The 19,877-nt window shown below is 43.2% G+C and overlaps 1 protein-coding gene across 7 annotated transcripts in view; it reads right to left on the bottom strand.

Moving 5' to 3' along the window:
- Positions 1-19,443, bottom strand: part of ST3GAL6 (ST3 beta-galactoside alpha-2,3-sialyltransferase 6) — an 80,249-nt gene extending 60,806 nt beyond the window's left edge. The window contains exons 1-2 of one of the 7 annotated variants that reach the window (XM_084875495.1): positions 19,187-19,443; positions 12,202-12,334 (exon numbers count right to left, since the gene is read on the bottom strand). The gene's annotated coding sequence lies outside the window, so the exon portion shown is untranslated. Of the gene's footprint in view, positions 1-12,201; positions 12,335-18,723 lie in introns of all 7 variants that reach the window. The other 6 variants (XM_084875494.1, XM_084875490.1, XM_084875493.1 and 3 more) reach the window with 6 other exon arrangements.
- Positions 19,444-19,877: the final 434 nt, after the last annotated feature.

Here is a 19,877-nt window from a genome sequence, read left to right as displayed (position 1 = left end):
CCGGTTTGGCTCCGTGGATAGAGCGTCGGTCTGCGGACTAAAAGGTCCCAGGTTCGATTCCGGTTAAGGGCATGTACATTGGTTGCGGGCACATCCCTGATGGGGAGTGTGCAGGAGGCAGCTGGTAGATGTATCTCTCTCATCGATATTTCTAACTCTCTATCTTTCTCCCTTCCTCTCTGTGAAAAATCAATAAAATATATTTAAAAAAATAATAATAAAAATAAAACAATTGTTGATACATAGTGCTACCTTACAACCCGGACACCAGTATGTAGATTCTTTCCTAACACCTTTTTTGTAGCAAACTCGGCATTTCCTGGATTTAGTTTTTCCTATATCGCTCTTCATTTGTTCTGGAAAATGCCTTTCAAGTAAGCGTGATGGTTTAGATGTAGAGCTGCTTGTTGATGTCTTTGGGTGGGTTTTCACTATGTTGTTATCTACTAATTTCTCTACACACTCTATCAAAAAGTGTAATCAATCCAAATGACCTTTATCTTTTTTGTATATAATATATGCATTGAAGCAGCACATAGCAATTAATCGTAGAAAAAAATTTTTTATAAAATTTTTTTACCCTATTGGGCAGCCGTGTTGACCACCATAACTCCGTCTCCCAAATCTACGCTGCCCATATTCTTGTTATAATCCAGGACAACATTCGGTTTTTCTTGCCTTCTTCCTCTCTTTTCAGTCATTGTCTTTTCGTCATTATGAATAGAACTGAGCATCAATACGTCTTTTTTATCCTTCCATTTTAAAACCATAAGTTTGTCTTTGAATCTTACTATATCTTCATTTTTCTGTAATTTTTTTGTTTTTATTTCACTGGGGATTCCGACTCTGTTTATCCTCATTGCTCCAACAATGTCTGTATTGTTTTGACACAAGAGTTCAGCCAAATGAATTGACGTATAGAAATTATCTAAGTAAATCCTATACCCTTTTGAATGTAAGTCATGTGTTAACTCCAAAACAATTCTTGTTGAACACTTCCACCACTCTCACTAGCGAAATTATACTGATTCCCTCCGTGTCTTAAATTCATGTGGAGACATGTATGGATGACTAATACCTTTGTTGTTCAGAAATATACGTCCCGCCCATTTCAGGGTGAAACATATATTTCAAGGACGTATTCATACGTCCTACCCGTACCCGATATTGTTTACATTTGATGTATTTATTCGTCCCGCTCGGTTAACAGGATAAACGAATCAAATCTTAAGATTAAAGTGCTGGACATTTTCCTGCTTTCCACAGCATATGCAAATATATGATTAACTTATCCTGCTATCAACCACTAGATGAGCCTCTAAACCTCTCACATTACACAGATGATGTATTCTTCATTTGGGGTACCTTATAATTTATTATTGCAAATAAACCAATACATGTGATATATATTTTTTATGAAATATATAATCCTAGATTTTATTTTCTAACTCACTAGTAGGTTAATGCATTAGTCAAAGTACATTAAGTACAAATTCATTTCCTGAAAATATTAATTCTGAAAGTTTTCACCTTCTGCAGTAATGTTGTTCATTTAGTCAAAAAATAATTTCCCAATGCCTACTCCAAGCCAAAGAGTGTTCTAGGTACTGAAGATACAGTAATGAAGAGGAAAAATAGTTTACAAACCAGGAGAGAGGCATGAATGAGCTGGTAGTTCACAAGTAACTTTTACAGGACAATTATGGTTTGAGTAGGAACTGACCCAGGAGGGGAAGACCGGGGAGCTTCTCTGAAGAATTTGAGAGAATTCTCAGGAAATGCCTCCAAGAAAGATTTAGCCAGATGAAACTAGGGATAATCCAGGCAGAAGGAGCAGCATTAGCAAAGACTCAGACGTGAAAATGAAAATATTGAATAGTACACTAAAAAATTTGAGGCTGCCCACAGAAAGTAACAGCTAATTTTTGTTGCATAGCTGCTGCATGCACAGACTCATCTAACCTCACAAAAGCACTGAGACAGGCACTGTTAGTCTCATTCTTTGGATAAGGAAGCTGAGGCTTAGATACGTTGACTTGGCCAACACCTCAGAGCTAGAATATGCCAAGCCCGGGTCTGCTGCTGGGGTCTCTATTCTTCACCTACAAGCTGTTACAGCTTCCCAAGAGCCAGTTCAGCTGAGAGGTTTCCTTGTGTTCGGATTCACTGTGTCACCTTTCATTTTTCACAGAATAACATCATTTACTATAGATGCATTAGAATAGTTTCAGTCTCATTCCCAGCCTTGATAAATGTATGGCTCCTAGTTGGAACTTATTTCCTGAGGAAATAGTACATGAACATTTTTATCATGAAAATGTTAATAGAAGTCCAAATGTCAATATAATAAATGTCCATGAACCCCCAACCAAAACGAACGTATCTTTTCAGGGATTTTTTTTTTCCTTCCAAATATACATTTAAGTTCCCCTCCCTATTCCTGATACTCCTCTCTCAGAGGCAGCCACTATCATGAATTCAGTAGATAGTCAGTCTACTTTCTACTTACACACAGGTACAAACACACATTCATAAGCATTATATGGCATACAACATTGTCTTCTGTGATGTTTATCATTTACATAAAAAATATGTAATATTCTGAAGTTTGTGTTTCCCGCTCTACACTTTCGGTGTTCAGGTCCATCCATATTGATGAGTAAAGGTCTAGTTCATACTTTTTGAGTTCTGCATTCCATTAACAAAATATATTTCAAAGCTAACCACTCCCTACTGATAGACATTCAGCTTGTATTCAGAGAACTGCTTATCTGAATGTCCTTTTGGAGCCAAATTACTTTTTTTTCTAATCTACAAAAGGCAGTTTATAAATTGCTTTATAAATTGCTAGAAATAGTTTCAAAGAGAAATTTCATTTTAAATAGAGAGGATTTTTCCTAAAACAAACACCTTTAATAACGGAAGTCATATAAAAATGCCTAGCTATTTGAGATACTGTAAATCTCTGAAAAGGGAAAATAAATAGTATTTTAAATGGGAAAATAAATTTCTAGTTAAAGTAAACCTCTAATAATCATTTTGAAACAAAATATACTGAAGAGAAAGTCGATGCAGAAAATAGTCTTCTTACAACCGCTTTCTCTTCCTGATAACCATATTGACTGGGCAAAGAACTCAGTGTTTGAGCAAGTAGATAAACCAAAGGCTCCTCCGGAATGCTTTGTTTTGTGTTCTGGCCAGAAAATAACCCAGGCCACAGCCCCACAGGAAGATCACTAATTCCTTTTTTTTAGAATCAAGGGGTTGGGAGGTGCCTACTATAGTAGTATATGCCAGAGTCATATTTGCTAAGGCAAACAATTAACCAAAGCAATATAATGCTAGCCTTTGATCTTGAAATGGTCACACTTTTAAACCATTTGACTAGATACAATGTTCTTTTGCATTACTGAAAGTTTTTATCTCAAGGAAATCATAGCGAGGCTTATTATCTAGTGCAAACTAAAGTCAAGTCTACAAATATGTGAACACCCATATGGAATTCCTTATACCTCTTTAACATTATTTCCTAGAAAATAAAATAAAATAAAAAACTGAGAAAACTTCAAAAGGCAGATGTTTTAAAACATGAACAACTGTACTAACAGCTGTGCTCTTCATACTTAAAATAACCTACTCTAGAAAACACCAAAGGAAATTCAAATAGGGCCATTTCTCTTTGGAGGGAGAGAGAAGTCTCTTCTAGTAGATTTCCAAAGAAGGTACAGCATCCCCTAGGGTAATTTTTTTTTTTTTTTAATCTGGGTTTCCAATGAAAGCAATAATTCCAGCATACTGGGAGTCACAATGAGAGCATTCTGTTTGGCCCATTTTAAAAAATCACTAGCCAAATATTTTAGCACATTCCATAGGCAAGTCAAAGAGATATCACTGCTTCTAGATCCCTGGCCTCCAGCCCACAAAATCCTCCTAGGCTTAGGAAATGCCTCCCCGGTCCCTCCCCCCTCCCTTCCCTCCCTTCTCTCCCTCCCCCCGCCCCCCACCTCCTTCTCTTCCCTTCCCCCCATCTTGCTTCAAGAGGCAGTCGTGAATTCAACTGAAATTTATCCAACCAATAATTCAGTGAAATTGCTGGCCAAGAAGGTGAAGCCACACTATCATCCATTTATCCATCTGTCCATCCATCCATCTATCTATTTAATACAGGTATTTATTACTCATTCTTCCCATGGCACAAGATCTCAGGGTGCAAGGACTGTCTGAGCTGAGAGCAAGGTGTACAAAAAGCAAACCTATATAGCCACATATTTAAGCACAGACAATTAAGTGGGGTAAAGGCCTGGGGGGAAACAGAGAGGGGAGGAGAGGGGTCATCTGTAATACTTTAAAGAACAAAAGTTAAAAAAATAAGCAGACAAACGCAACCTTTTGCCTCAATCTAACCTCTAAACTGCAACCTCAAGGTGCACTGTTTTATTCTTTTTCAATCATATAATAAGTCTGTTTTACAGAATACATAATTAACAGAAAACATGCAGGGTTTTTGTGGGGTTTTTTTTGTATTTCCCCCACAGAGGGCAAAATATAAATATTAATATATTGCACAAACCACAGAAACTAGGAGTTGAAAGAGGGTTAGCAAGAAAACAAACTACAAATAGACCCACAACAAAAACTAGGATTATTCAAGATTTTGAAATGTCCTACGTTGGTGATATATGTTTTTTAATGTTTGAAGACTTCCCCCTAGTTGCTAGCACTGAGCAAAGGCTTCTGAAGTGAAAGGAAGGGATGACTTAGGAGTGCATGTCCATTCACTCTGCAACTGAGCCCGGCACTGGGTATATGAGGCAAGGGGAAGAAACTGTGCCAACAGCATTTAGGACAAAAGCCACCAGCGAGTCCCTAGGTCCCGAAGGAAGGACACAAAAGGACATAGGAAGTGGCCTGGGTCAATGGAGTAACCATGGGGACATCACAACAGTCTGGTCCTTGTGGTTATCCTAACACCAGCAACTCAGCCCCCGGTGGGAGATGGGGGCGTGGGGGGGTGGGGGGATGGTGAGGAAAGAAAAGACTCAGCCATCTACCACGCTTCCCAGAGCTCCTTATTACTAAAGCCGAACTGTGCTGCTTTTTTGACCGGGCTTTCTTACTATCTCAGTTGAGAACTGGCCTTTGAGATGCCTAAGTACAGCAGAGTGAAACCTTCATCTACAACACGCCAAGGCTATTTGAAAGCAGGTATTTCATGTAAAAAATAAAGTTGGATTTGTTTTCCTATTAACAATGATTCTGATGCAGAGGAACTGGGGGAAACCACATGGAGGAGTGGCCCCTGTCTGGGTCTGGGAGGAAGGGCAAGAAGGATGCAGCAGACACCCAAACAGGCAACAATGGGAACCCACAGGAAGCAGAGTTTCAAGGTCTACTCTGGGGCCTTGGAGAAACCAAACTGGCTGCCTCTGAAAATGCTAATGAAGGGCAGAGTGAAGAAACAAAGAAGAAGCTGTAGCATGGCAATGATGCCTCTGTCTTCCGATAGGGCACGTGGAGCGGCCAGGAGCAGCGGAGGGCATGCTGTGAGCCAGTGCAGACAGGAACAGCGTGGACAGGGACAGCCAGGGAAACGTCAGGAACAAGGCACAGGCATGCTCTGGGGGAAGCAAAGCTGAGGGATCAAAGCACCAGGCCCAGGAAGACCTCTGTGTTCCTCCCCTTCGGCTATGAGAACAAAGGGCCACAAATGGGGTGACTTACAACAAAAGTCTCACAATATACTTGCCAAGCAACACAGTCTTTGGGGCTTAAAGCTCCCAGGCGCTGGCAGGGCCATGCTCCCTCTGAAACCTGTGCTAGAGCCCTTCTTTGGCTCCTTCAAGCTTCCGGGGGTTCGCGGGCACTCCCTGGTGTTCCTTGGCTTATGGATGGATCCCCCACTCTGATCCTCCGTCTTCACATAGTGTTCTTCCCGTGTCTGTCTTCCCAGGCACGCTTCTTAGATGAGCACCAGTTACATCGTACGAGGGGCCCACCCTACTCCAGCAGGACCCATCTTAACTCATCCCACAAGCAATGACCCTCTTTCCAAATGAGGTCTCATTCTGAAGTGCTTGGAGTTAGGACTTCAACACGTCTCGGGAGAGGCTTCTATGCCATTCTACGGCTTCTTAACTCTGCCCTTCATTTTCAGAGGCAGCCAGTTTCCTTTCCTGGCGGCCCCAGGATAGACCTTGAAACTGCTTCCTGTGGGTTCCCATTGTTGCCTGTTTGGGTGTCTGCTGCATCGTCCAGGCTGGGGCCACTCCTCCGTGTAGTTTCCCCCACTTCCTCTGGATCAGAATCATCGTTAATAGGAACAGCAATCTAATTTTCTTTTTTAAAAAATGAAATACCTGCTTTCAAATGGTTTGGCGTGTTGTAAATAACACCTGGAACACCCCCCCTGGGCTCCCAGTCCGCGCCCTCAGCCAGAAGGTCTCTGATGCTCTGGAGCCACTCAGAACACCTGGCTCTGGTTCAAGTTAAAGAGACACAGAGAAAAGGGTCCGAACAGTGGCTACCTCTGAGGAGGGACGCTGTGACTGGGTGGACTCCCTGGGGGCAGGGAGTTAATGTTCTAATTCCTCATCTGGAGGCAGCTTATGTGGGCATGTCCACTGGGAGGAAATGTACGAACTACACATATGGTTTGTGGATGCCTCTGTATGTCTGATACTCCTATAAAAACTGTACTTAAAGAAAAACAACACTAGAGAGTATGAGCTGCCTAAGAAATAGGGGTCTTGGCAGCCTAGGCAGACTCTCAGAGAGGGCATGACCTGGGAGGGACCACAACGAAAGAGTTAGCTGCTCAGCCCCGCTGGTTCACAAAATGCCAGAATGGTTCATTTCCAATGAGAAAGCTGTAAGTGCCAAGGAGTCTGTCTATACCTTTGAACTGGTAGTCTGGCAACCTCTATAGGCAAATTCATGGGTGATCACGAAAAAGCCGTTTGATAACCACAGACCCACATTAAGGGCACTTCCTCACCTCAGCGGTGCTAAAAACATGCTAAGATCTTGGTCGGCAAAGTGCGGCTTTCGAGCCACATGCGGCTCTTTGGTCCCTTGAGTGTGGCTCTTCCACAAAATACCACGGCCTGCGAGAGTCTATTTTGAAGAAGTGGTGTTAGAAGAAGTTTAAGTTTAAAAAATTTGGCTCTCAAAAAAAATTTCAATCGTTGTACTGTTGATACGTGGCTCTGTTTGACTAATGAGTTTGCCGACCACTGCGCTAAGACACTTCTTGCTCTGCCCTCTGTGTTCCTGGCTCCTTGCAGACCTCGCCCACACATTCCATTTTCAGGCTCATTACAGTTCAAGTAAGCTTCAGTATTTTGTGTTTTTCTTTCATATCTAATTCTTCTTTGGAAATTTTAAGCTCTCATGGTTAGCATGTTTTAGATACCACTGCTTACTTTCTTAGTAAGAGAAATCAACTCAAAAAATGGAGTTAAAATATACTGGACACCACTCAGACATAGTAGAAAACATATTTTGAAGTTAAAACACATAATATTTCCTAAAATTAAATGTAACTCAGATATTTAACATGAGCTGTTGCATAAACTCTATTGATATGACATATTAAAAACTGAGTGACACCTTAAAAATGAGAGAGCAGAGGGGAAGGAAGTCAGAATTGTATATCAGAGCAAACAAAGAAAAATCAAATATTGATACAAAGTTGACATATAAATTGTCAAGGACACAATTACAGAAAATGAAGCACTTGGCCTTCCGTTCTGTAAAATGTGTTAGGGAGACTCTGAAAAGGCCAGGAATTCACAGTGGTCCCCGTGCCTGTTCTCCTTGGGTGTCTCTGTCCTGCTGACGCCCATCTCTACTCTCAACTCTCATAGAGAAACCCAGACTTCAGAGTCTCTAATTATATTTAGTATTTCTATGGTGTAGACACTTGGGTTATTAAAAATGAGAGCTCTGCCCTGACCAGTTTGGCTCAGTGGATAGAGCGTCGGAATGCCAACTGAGGGGACCCAGGTTCAATTCCGGTCAAGGGCATGTACCTTGGTTGCGAGCACATCCCCATTGGGGCGTGTACAGGAGGCAGCTGATCGATGTTTCTCTCTCATTGATGTTTCTAATTCTCTTTCCCTCTCCCTCTCAGTAAAAAATAAATATATATATATTTTTTTTTAAATGAGAGCTCTAACATCAATTATGCATTACCATAACTACCATCATTTTCTTAGGAAAACAGCAAATGGAAGACACTTGGGTGTCCATGCAACATGTAAATCCAAGTCCAGCCTCAGAAGCAATTTGCAGAATTTGCTTGTTATAAATTGTCTGTATAGACCCACATCCTGTAAGGCACATATTTGGCCTCAGGGAGACGTAAACAGAGATGTCTAAGTCTGACGGAGCAGACTCCTACATTCTCTCCTGCATCACCTCCTAAAAGACTTGACTTAGAATGTTAGGCTCTAAGAGCACCAAACGTCTAGTAGTTCTCAATCACACCCTCATGCCTCAGTGCCTTTGGTCATGCTATCTGAAAGGGTCCCTCCCCGCCTCTTGCCTCCCAACCTTCCCCCTCCCTGCCAAAAATTAGGATCATCTGTTGAGATTTAGCTCTTAAAGAAGGACTACTTTCTATCTCCACTTTACATTTGGATAAGGATAGATGAGTACCTAAGGAAAAAGCACACTTAAAGCTGTTTCAAGAATAGGGATAACCCTAAATTATAATTTTTAAACATTTGAAAAAAAAAAAAAAAAACTAAAATACATCAAGGTTTTTAATGGACATCGGAGTAGAGTAGTTTTTGCTTCTTCACTGCATCCCTCCACTGTGTGCCCACGGATCCCTATATAAACATAGACATCCATACTTATAGATTCTTGTGCCTGGCACAAGATAGGTGCTCACATATTTGTTGCTATTCACTGAAGAATAATTTTTAAAAATACAACAACATGAACAAATGAATAGAGTCCAAAATGAAGTTAGGTGCTAAAGGGAAACAGATTTGAAAAAAAAAAAAAAAAAATTAGAGCTACATAAGGTCAAACAGAAAGGCATTCCGGAGAAAGTTAACTTTGAGGAAGAATATGGTTATAATAATAGAGTTATAATAATAATAATAATGGCAAGTAACATTGATTAAATGTTTGATATTTGGCAAAATCTATGCTGAACTATTTATATGTATTTACTATTTTTATTTTTTTTATTTACTTCAGAGAGAGGAAGGGAGAGGGAGAGAGAGAGAGAGAAACATCAATGATGAGGGAGGGTCATCCATAGGCTGACTCCAGCATATCCACCCTGGGGATCGAGCCCAAAACCCAGGCATGTGCCTGGTTCATGAGTCAATGCTCAATCACTGAGCCATACTGGCCGGGATCTTTAAAAAAAACCCGATTATTATTATTATTTTTTTTTAAGAGAACAGTTCAAATTAGAATTCCCCTGAGAGGAAAACCACATTTTAAAATATTTTATTGTTTTTAGAGAAAGAGGAAGGGAGAGGGAGACAGAGGGGAAAAAAAATCAATGTGAAAGAGAAACATCAATTGGGGGCCTCCTACACAGCCCCTACCAGGGATCAGGCCCGAAACCTGAGCATGAGCCCTGACCCGGAATCAAACTGGCCATCTTTCAACGCACAGGAGACACCCAACCAACTGAACCACACCAGCCAGGGAAATATGTGTTTACTTTTTAATTATTGTAATAACTGTAATGAGGACACTATCTCAAATTTATATATAGATAAGTAATGCCCAGAAGTTAGGCAACTTGTTCAGAGTCAGGCCATTATAAGCCATAAAACTAGAAAATGAATAGCGGTTATAATCTGGCTTGGATGAGGGAGTGTGGAGTGGAAGGAAAAGGTACTAAGTGTCAAAAGAACATCCCCAGCTGCCTTGGCTGGGTAGCTCAGTTGCTTAGAGCACCATCCCAATACCCCATGGTTGTGGCCCTGGTCAGGAAACATACAAGAATCAACCAATGAATGCACAAATAAGTGGAACAAATATCTCTCTCTCTGTCTCTCTCTCTCACTCATCAAGTGATCAATCAATAAATTAATTAATTAAAAACAAACACCCACAGCTAAAACATTGAAAGGCTTGCAGTGACTAATAGGCTCAAGTGGGAGAGTAAAATGAAGTCAGCAACGTGAAATGGCAGGAAAAAAAAAAAAAATCAAAACCAGGGAAGGGGGGAATTCTCTGGATTTTTTTAGCAGAAAAAATATTTCCCTAATTAAAACCACACTTTGAAAGATGTTATTATAAGAGGTGCATGGGCAGGAATATTGAGCTTAGGTAGAACATTTTTATAAGAACATAGTGACATTATTTTATGATTAAAGCAGAAGCCAAATCTGTAAAAACAGGTGTGTGTGTGTTTTGCTATAGATGGGCCAGATTTGTCCTCCAAGAAACTCGGTGCCTGGAAAACATTGTAAAGTACTTCATGGTCAGAAAGTACACAGAGCGCCTAACATCCTACTTAAGAAAAACCCGATTATTTCTCACTTATTTGTAGCATAGCTGGGATCTAACAGGAGTGATAAGCTAACTTGTTTTGACATTTGCCTAAAATATTCTATTGGAAATATTTAGGCCAGCATCATAGAAGGTGCTGGCCTAAATATATATATATTTTTTTAATAGTTTATTTGCATCAAACTAACAAGATATGCCAGGGAACAAGATCTTGAATTTTCCAGAACATGCTGCTTATATTAAAATAATAACACAAATAAAGTAAAAATAATATAATACATGAGCCCTCATGCACTGCTGGTGGGCATGCGGACTGGTGCAGCCATTGTGGAAAACAGTATGGAGCTTCCTCAAAAAATTTAAAAATGGAATTTCCATTTGACCCAGTAATCCCACTTCTAGGGCTATATCCTAAGAAACCAGAAACATCAATCAGAAAGAATATATGCAACCCTATATGCTTAGCAGTACAACTTACAATAGCTAAGATTTGGAAATATCCAAAGTGACCATCAGCAGATGAGTGGATCAGAAAACTGTGGCACATCTACACAATGGAATACTACACTGCTGTAAAAAGGAAGGAACTTCTACCATTTGCAACAGCATGGATGACGTGGAGAGCATTATGTTAAGTAAAATGAGCCAGTTGGAGAAAGATAAGTATCACATGATCTCACACATTTGTGGAATATAATGAACAAATTAAATTGATGAACTAAAATAAATCCAGAGACATAGAAGCATCAAACTGTCAAACCTCAGAGGGAAGGCAGGAGAGGGTTGGAAGTGGGGGGGGTGGGGGGGGAGGAAAGGGAAGCGGGGTAAGAGATAAACCAAAGGACTTGTATGTATGCATATACTAGTAAGCATAACCAAAGGACACAGACAATAGGGGATGGGGACATGTGCTAGTGGTGGAGGGGGGAGGGAAAGCCACTGGGAAGAGGTCAATGAGGGGAAAAGGAGACATAGGTAATACTTTCAACAATAAAGAATTTAAATTAACTACTTTTGTTCAAACCTTTACATCCCCTTAGCAAGAGTACTTTGTGCATTAAATGATGGAGGAGACAGAGATAAGGGAATATGCACATTTTCTATGCTCAGTAGAGCCAAAGAATAAAAAGAGATTAGAAATTTATTTTCAAATTCCTTGACTCCTTTTTATGGTTAATATGAAGTTCATTCAAATATAGATAATGTAATATATAATAATGATCCTATATAATAAAAGGCTAATATGCAAATTGACTGAACTTCTAAATGACCTGTCACTATGACAAGCACTGGCCACCAGGGGGGCAAACGCTCAACACAGGAGCTGCCCCCTGGTGGTCAGTGCACTCCCACAGAGGGAGCACTGCTCAGCCAGAAGCTAGGTTCATGGCTAGCGAGTGCAGCGGCAGTGGCGGGAACCTCTCCTGCTTCTGCAGCAGCACTAAAGATGTCAGTTGGGCATCCCCCAAGGGTTCCTGGACTGTTGGAGGGCACAGGCTGAGCGGAGGGACCCCCCCCTCAAGTGCACGCATTTTATGGCACTGGGCCTCTAGTAATATAATAATTTCCAAATATCCACCACATTTTGAGAGCAATGTCCCTTATCTCACAAAGATAATTTACAAGAGCATTCCTTTGACTTTTAGAATCTATCAAAATAAAAGTAAATTAGTCCTAGCCAGTTTGGCTCAGTGGATAGAGCGTCGGCCTTCATACCAAAAGTTCCTGGGTTTGGTTCCTTGGTTGCCGTCAAGGACACATACTTTGGTTGCAGGCTCCTCCCCAGTTGGGACCCTACTCTGGGCTCACGCAGAAGGCAGCGAATCTCTCTCTCTCTCTTCCACTCTCCCTAAAAATCAATGGAAAAATATCCACGGGTGAGGATTAACCAAAAAATGTTAAATTAATGGCTGTGACTGAAAAGCAGTTAAAAATCCCCTCAAACTCTAGTTGAATCCCTGAGTTATTACTCCATTGCTCTTGTCTCACTGCAACTGAATAACCCATTCTCTAATTTTTAAATGCAGTTTTGTGACATTATATCGTTTCTATTATATTATAATTATTATAGATTACATTACCTAAATCTTATATGAATTTTATATTAAACATGAAAAGGAGTCACAAATTTAAAAAGAAATCTTTAATCTCTTTTTATTATTTGGTTCTGAGCACAGAAAATGTACATATTCCCTTATCTCTGCCACCCCTACCCCTTAATGCACCAAGGACCCTTGCTAAGGTATTACATTTTATATTATATGATTTTATTTTATATTTTATTTGATTATGTTATTTTATTATCTTAATAAAAGCAGCACCTTCTATGGTGCTGGCCTACATATTTCAAAAAAAAAAAAAATACTTCCTAAGAAGAAAAGTCCACCAGCCTAACAGAAACAGTGGGCTGATAACCTCTCTGAGGACTAAAATCTGATAGAGTTGGGGGAGAGGAGATGGGCAAGAAAAAACAAATCTAAGAGGCAGAACCTTTAAATACTTAGGAATATCTCTGATAACCAAGAGGATGCCTCCTGGAGACACTGTTCTTCCTCAGGAACATTGTCACCAGGAGTCTCAGCAAGAGCCTGCGCGGGCCCCTCTCTTGTGCCACCACCCCTCTCAGTTCCCTCGGCGGGCCAGGGCTTCTCCCCCACTCCGCCCAGCTCTCCTAATCTTGCTGAGGAGAGCTTTGTACCCGAGGGCATGTTTGTGTCTCCAACTAGGTTAAATAATACCCATTAGAACCAAAAATAATAATAAGTGTTGGAACTGGAGCAAAGCAAATCTCTGCCTACTCAAGGGCATGAAATTGTGTGTGTAAAGATGGTTGGGTGCTATTAAAGAGGGGATGATGTTGTTATTCGCATTCTTGGCAAACTTATTTCCTCAGTAACGTAACCACAAACCTGACTAACCCAACTCAAATTATCATAAATTACAAATTATGAAAACGAATTGAAAGTTTACTGTATATGAAAACAAATTTGAGTACCCAGCTGATGGCATTTTCAGACCAGTTTCTTACTCGTCAGCATTAATACAGTGTAATATTTTCAAAAAGAAAAGACTTTTCAAAAGCAGAAGCATTTTAATTAATATATACAATTCCACAGGGGTGAATTCACCTTTCACCTGTTTTCTCCAGTGGGTAAAGCTTTCGAGATGAAAACCTGATCATCTTAACAGTTATAAAGATGATCATAGTATTTATAAAGATCTTATAACTGAGATAATATATAATATATTAAGATTGTGAGTCAACCCATGGACATTGGATGAGTCATTTGGCAAATATTTGCTCAATCTATAATGTTCTGGTAATGCACCAGATACAGGGGACACATGGATGATAAGAGGAGACAGAATCACTCTCTCCTCTTATCATCCAATAGAAATGTTTTCCAGAGTTTATGCCGCTACATCAATCACTAAGAAACAGATACAAAAGCTGAAGGAAAGTTATTGTTATATACAGGTGGGGCAAAATAGATTGGCATTTGTGAGTTCCCGAAATGAAGAGTTTATTCTTGTATTATTATTGATTAAGTATTGTGTTATTTCCCATATGAACAACTGTAAACCTACTTTTGCTCCACCCTGTATAGTAGTGATGGTAAGTATGTAAGTTAATAAAGGAACAGAGCATCTGGCTCTAGAATCTCAAAAACAATTTTCTCTCTAAAGAGTGCACCAAGCTTCCCAGAAATTAATATACTAGTGATGATGAACTATCCTGGAATCAAAGGCTAATTGATAAAATGCTGGGGCCTGCTCTTCATTTCTGATAAACCAGCACTATTAGGATTTATTGACTTGGACATAAACTTTCATGGTTTAAGAGCTATCCCGTATTTTCCAGAGTATAAGACGACCCCCTAATTTTACAGTTAAAACATAGGTTTAGGCCTATATTCGCTGTATAAGACTACCCCCCACTTCAAAGAAAAGACTTACTTTGCCGTCAAGATCTGCAGGTAATTTTTGTGCAATTTTGGTCTTTTGCCCCCAATTTTCGGTTGACTTTTTTTCGTTTCAAAAGTCGTCTTATACGCCGGAAAATATGGTACTGTAAGTCTGCCAAGAGCCTCTACAAAGACCAATGGAAGTGAAATCTCACAGACATAGCACATTACCACGTGAAATATTTTGAGTCCTGCACATGACCGCTGAAACTGCACTCTAAAAAGGCCACGAGCCTCCCATAACCGACTGCACAGAGGGCAGCCTGGGAGAGGGGGTGGGAGCTCAGGAAAAGGCAAGACTTTGGGAATTTTGTATTATCGCCTCTTGCAACAATCATTGTCTTGCAAAATATATCAACTATAATATAGTTCACTAAACAATTAACTTAATATTAAATATCTAGCTTCAGATGTCACCAACCAACCCAGAGACTTCTTAGAGACAACTAGATAATCAGTCTGGAGAGCGGTTGAGATACCAAAGCTGGTGATAGAGGGTTTTGTGCATGAAGATGACCCTGAATATGTGGATTTATTTCAGAGGACAAGAGGAACACGGTGGAGGGTCCTCTGAGCCCTGCCTGCTTCTCTCTGTGGCTATGCCAGCGCCCTAGGAGAGAGGGAGGAAAAAAAAAGAAACAGGAAAACACATTGCCCATGAGGTAAAGACTGAGTTAATCTCGAATTTAAAATCCCCAGGGTCATCCCCTTCTAATTAAAGCACAATTCAAACTCCTTTCTAAGACCTGAAGGCTTCACACAAGCTGTCTCCTACCTACCTCACTGACTGCATCTCAGCATCCCTCCCATTATTACACTCTTCTTCATTTAGTTCTTCAAACACTCAGAATTCATTCACTCGCATTCACGCCTCCGGCATTTTGCAGTTGCTGGTCCCTCTGCTAGAATGCTCTTCCTTCTGCTCTTCACTGGACTGGCTCCTTCTCACCATTCACATCTCAGCAAATATCGCCTCCTCAGAGAAGCTTTCAGATTGCCCTAAAGTACCTATCCCATTCCCTTTCCAGTACATCCTGTGCTGTATTGTCTTCATAACACTCACTCTCTCTGAAAGGTACTTTCTCATTTATTGCATCTTGTTTAATGACTCTGTTTACCACATAAGCATAAGCTCTATAAGATCAGGGGCTTAAAAAAAAAAGAAAAAAAGATCAGGGGCTTTGTTTTGTTCAACACTGCACAGCCTAACCTCACTACCAGCACCTAGAGCATCTGTTACATGGTGGATACTCAGTAAACTGGTTGAATCTCAAGTGCCACCTTATGGGTCACCATACAGAGAGTCACCCAGGATCCACTGGAGAACCACTTTCTGCTCCCTTGGCAGGCCCACCTCCCGGCACAGTGACTGTGACCCGCAGCCATACCAGCTCCGCACCTGCTTCTGCAACCCCTGGAAGATGCGAGTGACCCTGCTTCCCTTGGGAGACTCTCCAGCTTCCTTGCCATCTCCTTATTGGGAGGCCTTATCCTTCTCATCTCCAACAGAGCTTCCCACTGTGGGAAATCATTGCTTAAAGAACCCTTCAAAGACCACCGTTACATGCTACTGAATAAAATGATGCCATTTGCACACTAAGCCTGAGGTGTAAGGGGGAAAAAGAGAGATGAGGTAAGAAGAGAACCTTTTCACTCAGGTTTCCAGTGTTTATGACAAGAAGATCACCTAAAGGTTGGCTGCTCTCCTTCCCTTCTTTCCCAGTGGTCCGGGAAGAGGAACAGCCCCTGGCCAGGTCCAGAAGGTTGTGGCAGTAAACAGTAGGCTGGCGATCCCCCCTGGATAACCAAAAGCTCTCCAAGAAAAAGATATACGAACAAGGGAAAGATCCTACTCAGATCCTACTTCTCCTTACTCCTTTTATCCTCATCCCCTCACTCCAGAATCTCATCCCTTCTTATCCTAGTAGCATGGCAGCCACGACACTGCTGACTCCTACGATGAAGAATGGTGCTTCTGAAACCCTGATATGAAACCAAAAGGACAGTTTCTATCAAAACCCTGTATGGTCTAATGCATCCTTTCCATTCCATACATCAAGCTTGCTCTAAATCAAATACATTTTTATTTTTAATCCATAAGAGTTTACTTGGAAACTGTGAGATGTGCTGTTATCCACTGTAGTTGGGGATAAACAGATGTTCTTATATATCTGCGAGGGTGAGGATATAGCCATAGGAAGATTTCTTCCAGGCAAGAAGAGTATAATAGGCACTATATATATATATTCAGAATGAAAAGAACTTTTGGAACACAACCCATTGGAGATGACATATACGCTTGAATTTGTCCCGACACAGACACCTAAGTGGCATGTCAAAACCGTGGAGAAGACAGAAGACACCTAACTGATGAAAGTCCAAAGCGGTCAGAAGGGAAGGCAAAGTATGCAGACCACCAACTGAAGAAGCCCTGCCTAAGGTGTAATGAAGAAGTTTATGCTGACCAGGGGGTAGAGACATTGAATGTGTAAGGCGAAGGAGAAAGAGTCGCACACAGAACGAAAGAACTTGCGAGTCACGTGGCCCATGGAGGCTCCTGGAATGGTACAGGGCACAGGTGCAGCAGACCTTCATGGGATCCATTCTAAGTCGCTTAACCTGGAGCAGTCTTGGGTTTTTAACTATAAAATGGGACTAAACATGCCTGTCTTACAGTGTCGTTGGGGAGATTGAATAAAATAGCTCCTGTGAACACACTGGGGGTCACAGTGGTGCCAGGGGGGTTTGGTGCGTTCTTCGCCTCCTGGTTAATCACAGCCTACAACCCGCGTTAAACAGATCTCTGGTCCCAGCCTTGGGGGGGGATCGACTTCCGTGGAAGTCACGTGGTAATATGTATGGTTAGCAAGTGATGCTTATTAGAGAGATATGGAAAGCCGCATGATTTCGTTTCTCTGCCACAATGTTCCACCTGCTGTGGATTACACATCTCCAACAAAAGAAAACAGCTGCCACTAAGTGCTGGAATGAGAAACCTTGAGAATTACAATATTCACAAACGACAGACTGATGTCTTTTAATGGCATGTCTCACGATGGCATTATTCTGCCAATACTGTCCCTTTCTGACCCTCAAAGGTTGTTTCTTGTTTGTTTGTTTTTATTGATTTGGGGTATAAGAAACAAATTGAATCTGAAACAGTCAAGATAGCAGTTTCCCTTTGCTGAACCATTATAAGGCAACGGTGCAGTCTGCGGCTGTGACCGGAAGGTCACCTATCCAGGCCTGCGTCCATCAGGGACCTGGAGGTCAGCGTGGACCTGAGGCCTTGGAGCTCCAGAGCGCCGAGCTTCTGGCAGGCCCACAGCCTCCTCACCCGGCTTGGCTGCCAACTCACAGCGCAGGGACCTTCCTCTCACAGCACCGGGGACTTTTTTAGGAGCTGCAGAGTGCGTGGCTGCTGACACCCCCGCATTCACGATAGTATTCTCATGCGCACTCCCACACCGTCTTTAAATATTGCCTTTGAACCGCAAACAACATCCTCCCGCTCCCAACCACTCTCTCTCCCCTTTCTACTGAAGATCATAAAAGAAGGAGCATTGGGTGGCTTGGTTTTTAGTTTCTGGAAATCCGTTTATATAACATATCGTTAAAGGCAAAATAACAGCACACAAGGAAGGGGGCTGAGATCTCTGCCTCAAAAAAAAAAAAAAAAAATGCCAAGTTACTGCTCCCTGCCTGAACACTGCAGCTTTCTTACCGCCACCCTCTCCCCCACACCGCCTCGGAGCTCGCTTTGTTAGGTCTAGTTCTATTGTGGCGGGAAGAAGGGGTTTGTTTGGGGGTTGTTGTTTTTTAAGGTCAAAAGACCAGAACCTTGCACTCTCCCCTGCTCCTATACAGACCTTACACAAAAGAACAACAGTGAGCGAGGAACCCGTCCCCTCAGGTGCCCAAGCTCCCCTGAAATTAGAAATTGGGTCCCAAGCAGAGTCCTCTCTGCTCTGGGCGCACCTCCGCTTGCCGGCGGGCTCCTCGCCTCTCCCGCCTTCCCGGGAGGGCTCGGGGTTCCCAGCGCCCCGCCGGTGCCCCCCCTCCCCGTTCTCCTCCCCCTAAACCCAGAATTGGGGGACGGGGGCGGGGGAGAGAGAACCCTTGCCACCCTCTAGGGTTTGGAGGCAACGCAGAGAAGCAGTCGGCTCAGCGTGGCCCCCACCCCCGACCCTCCGCTTCAGAGGCGGTAAAACCTGGGGATCTGGGCACCCCGACCAGCACCCCGAACCTCCCTCACCCCGCAATGCACACCCACCGCGAGCAGCCCGGGATAGTTACCCGCCGAGTCCCAGGCGCGAAGACCGCAACACCGCGCGGGGCTCCGCGGCCCGGGTCCCGCCGCGCTCACTCGGCCGCCGCCGCTGGCTCCGCGCCGGCTGTGCCTCTCCCGCGGCGCCCGCAGGATCGGGCCGCGGACACCGGGGAAGGCGGCGTGGGTGAGGGGCGGAGTGGGCACCACTGGACCCCCGGGACCGGGCCGGGGAGCAGGAGGGCGCAGTGCCGCCCGCAGGCCGGGCACCCAGGCCGGTGCGCTGCCCTCCGCGCCCGGGTCCAGCTGCCCGGCGACTGCGGGGAAGCTCCTCCCGCTCCGCGTTGGCGCCGGAGGGGCGGTGGCCTCGGCCGCCCCCAAGTTGGCAGAGGAAGGTGCGCCCCGGTGGGAGAGGCCGCGGGGCTCCGGGTCCCGGGGCGGCGAGGCAGGCGCGCAGCCGAGCCCCTACCTTTCGGGCCGGGCGCCACCGCCGCGCGCCCTCGCAGGGCGTTCCGCACCGAAATCACCGCGGGGAGGAGGCCGGGTGGGTGGCTTCAGGACAGGGGGAGAGGATCTAGTTCCACCGCCAAGAAGACACTCCCATGCCGCCCGGTGGTTTGTTTGGAAAACTGCCCGGGAGACGGAGAGGGGCAGCAGGGCCCCCGCCACCTTCCCGCGCCGGCAGCGGCGGAGTAAACACACGGGCCCGGCGCTCGCTGAGGCTGCTGTGACCCCGGGCGGCCGGCCCCTGGCCCACAGGGACGGGTGTTGGGGAGCTGAGAATTCACGGTCTCCGCTCTTCAAGGGCAAACCTTAGTGCTTTTCTTTGCTTTTTTTTTCTTCTTCTTTTTTTTTTTTTTTTTTTTTTTTTTTTTATCTTTCGGAGATGTTATTTTAGGGAGAAGAACGACGAAGGTGGGAAGAGTTTCATAAGTAGCTCTCCCTTGAGAAAAACATATAATGTCCTCATCCTTGGATCGCTCTGAATACTTTTTTTTTTTAATTTCAGTGTGTGAGATAATTCATTGTCTAACAGCATTCAATTAATAACCCCAGCCTTTGGACGCTGAGCATCATAATCACATGCTATGGGATGACACTGGGGAGAAGAGGCTCAGGCTTGGGGGTGATTCAAAGCGGGCACCGTGTCACGCGCTGAA

The sequence above is a fragment of the Pipistrellus hanaki genome (genome assembly GCF_964339955.1).
Source record: "Pipistrellus hanaki genome assembly, chromosome: 2".
Classification (NCBI taxonomy): domain Eukaryota; kingdom Metazoa; phylum Chordata; class Mammalia; order Chiroptera; family Vespertilionidae; genus Pipistrellus; species Pipistrellus hanaki.
The sequence above is the reverse complement of the archived record's forward strand: the minus strand, read 5'-3'. Positions and strand labels throughout refer to the sequence as shown.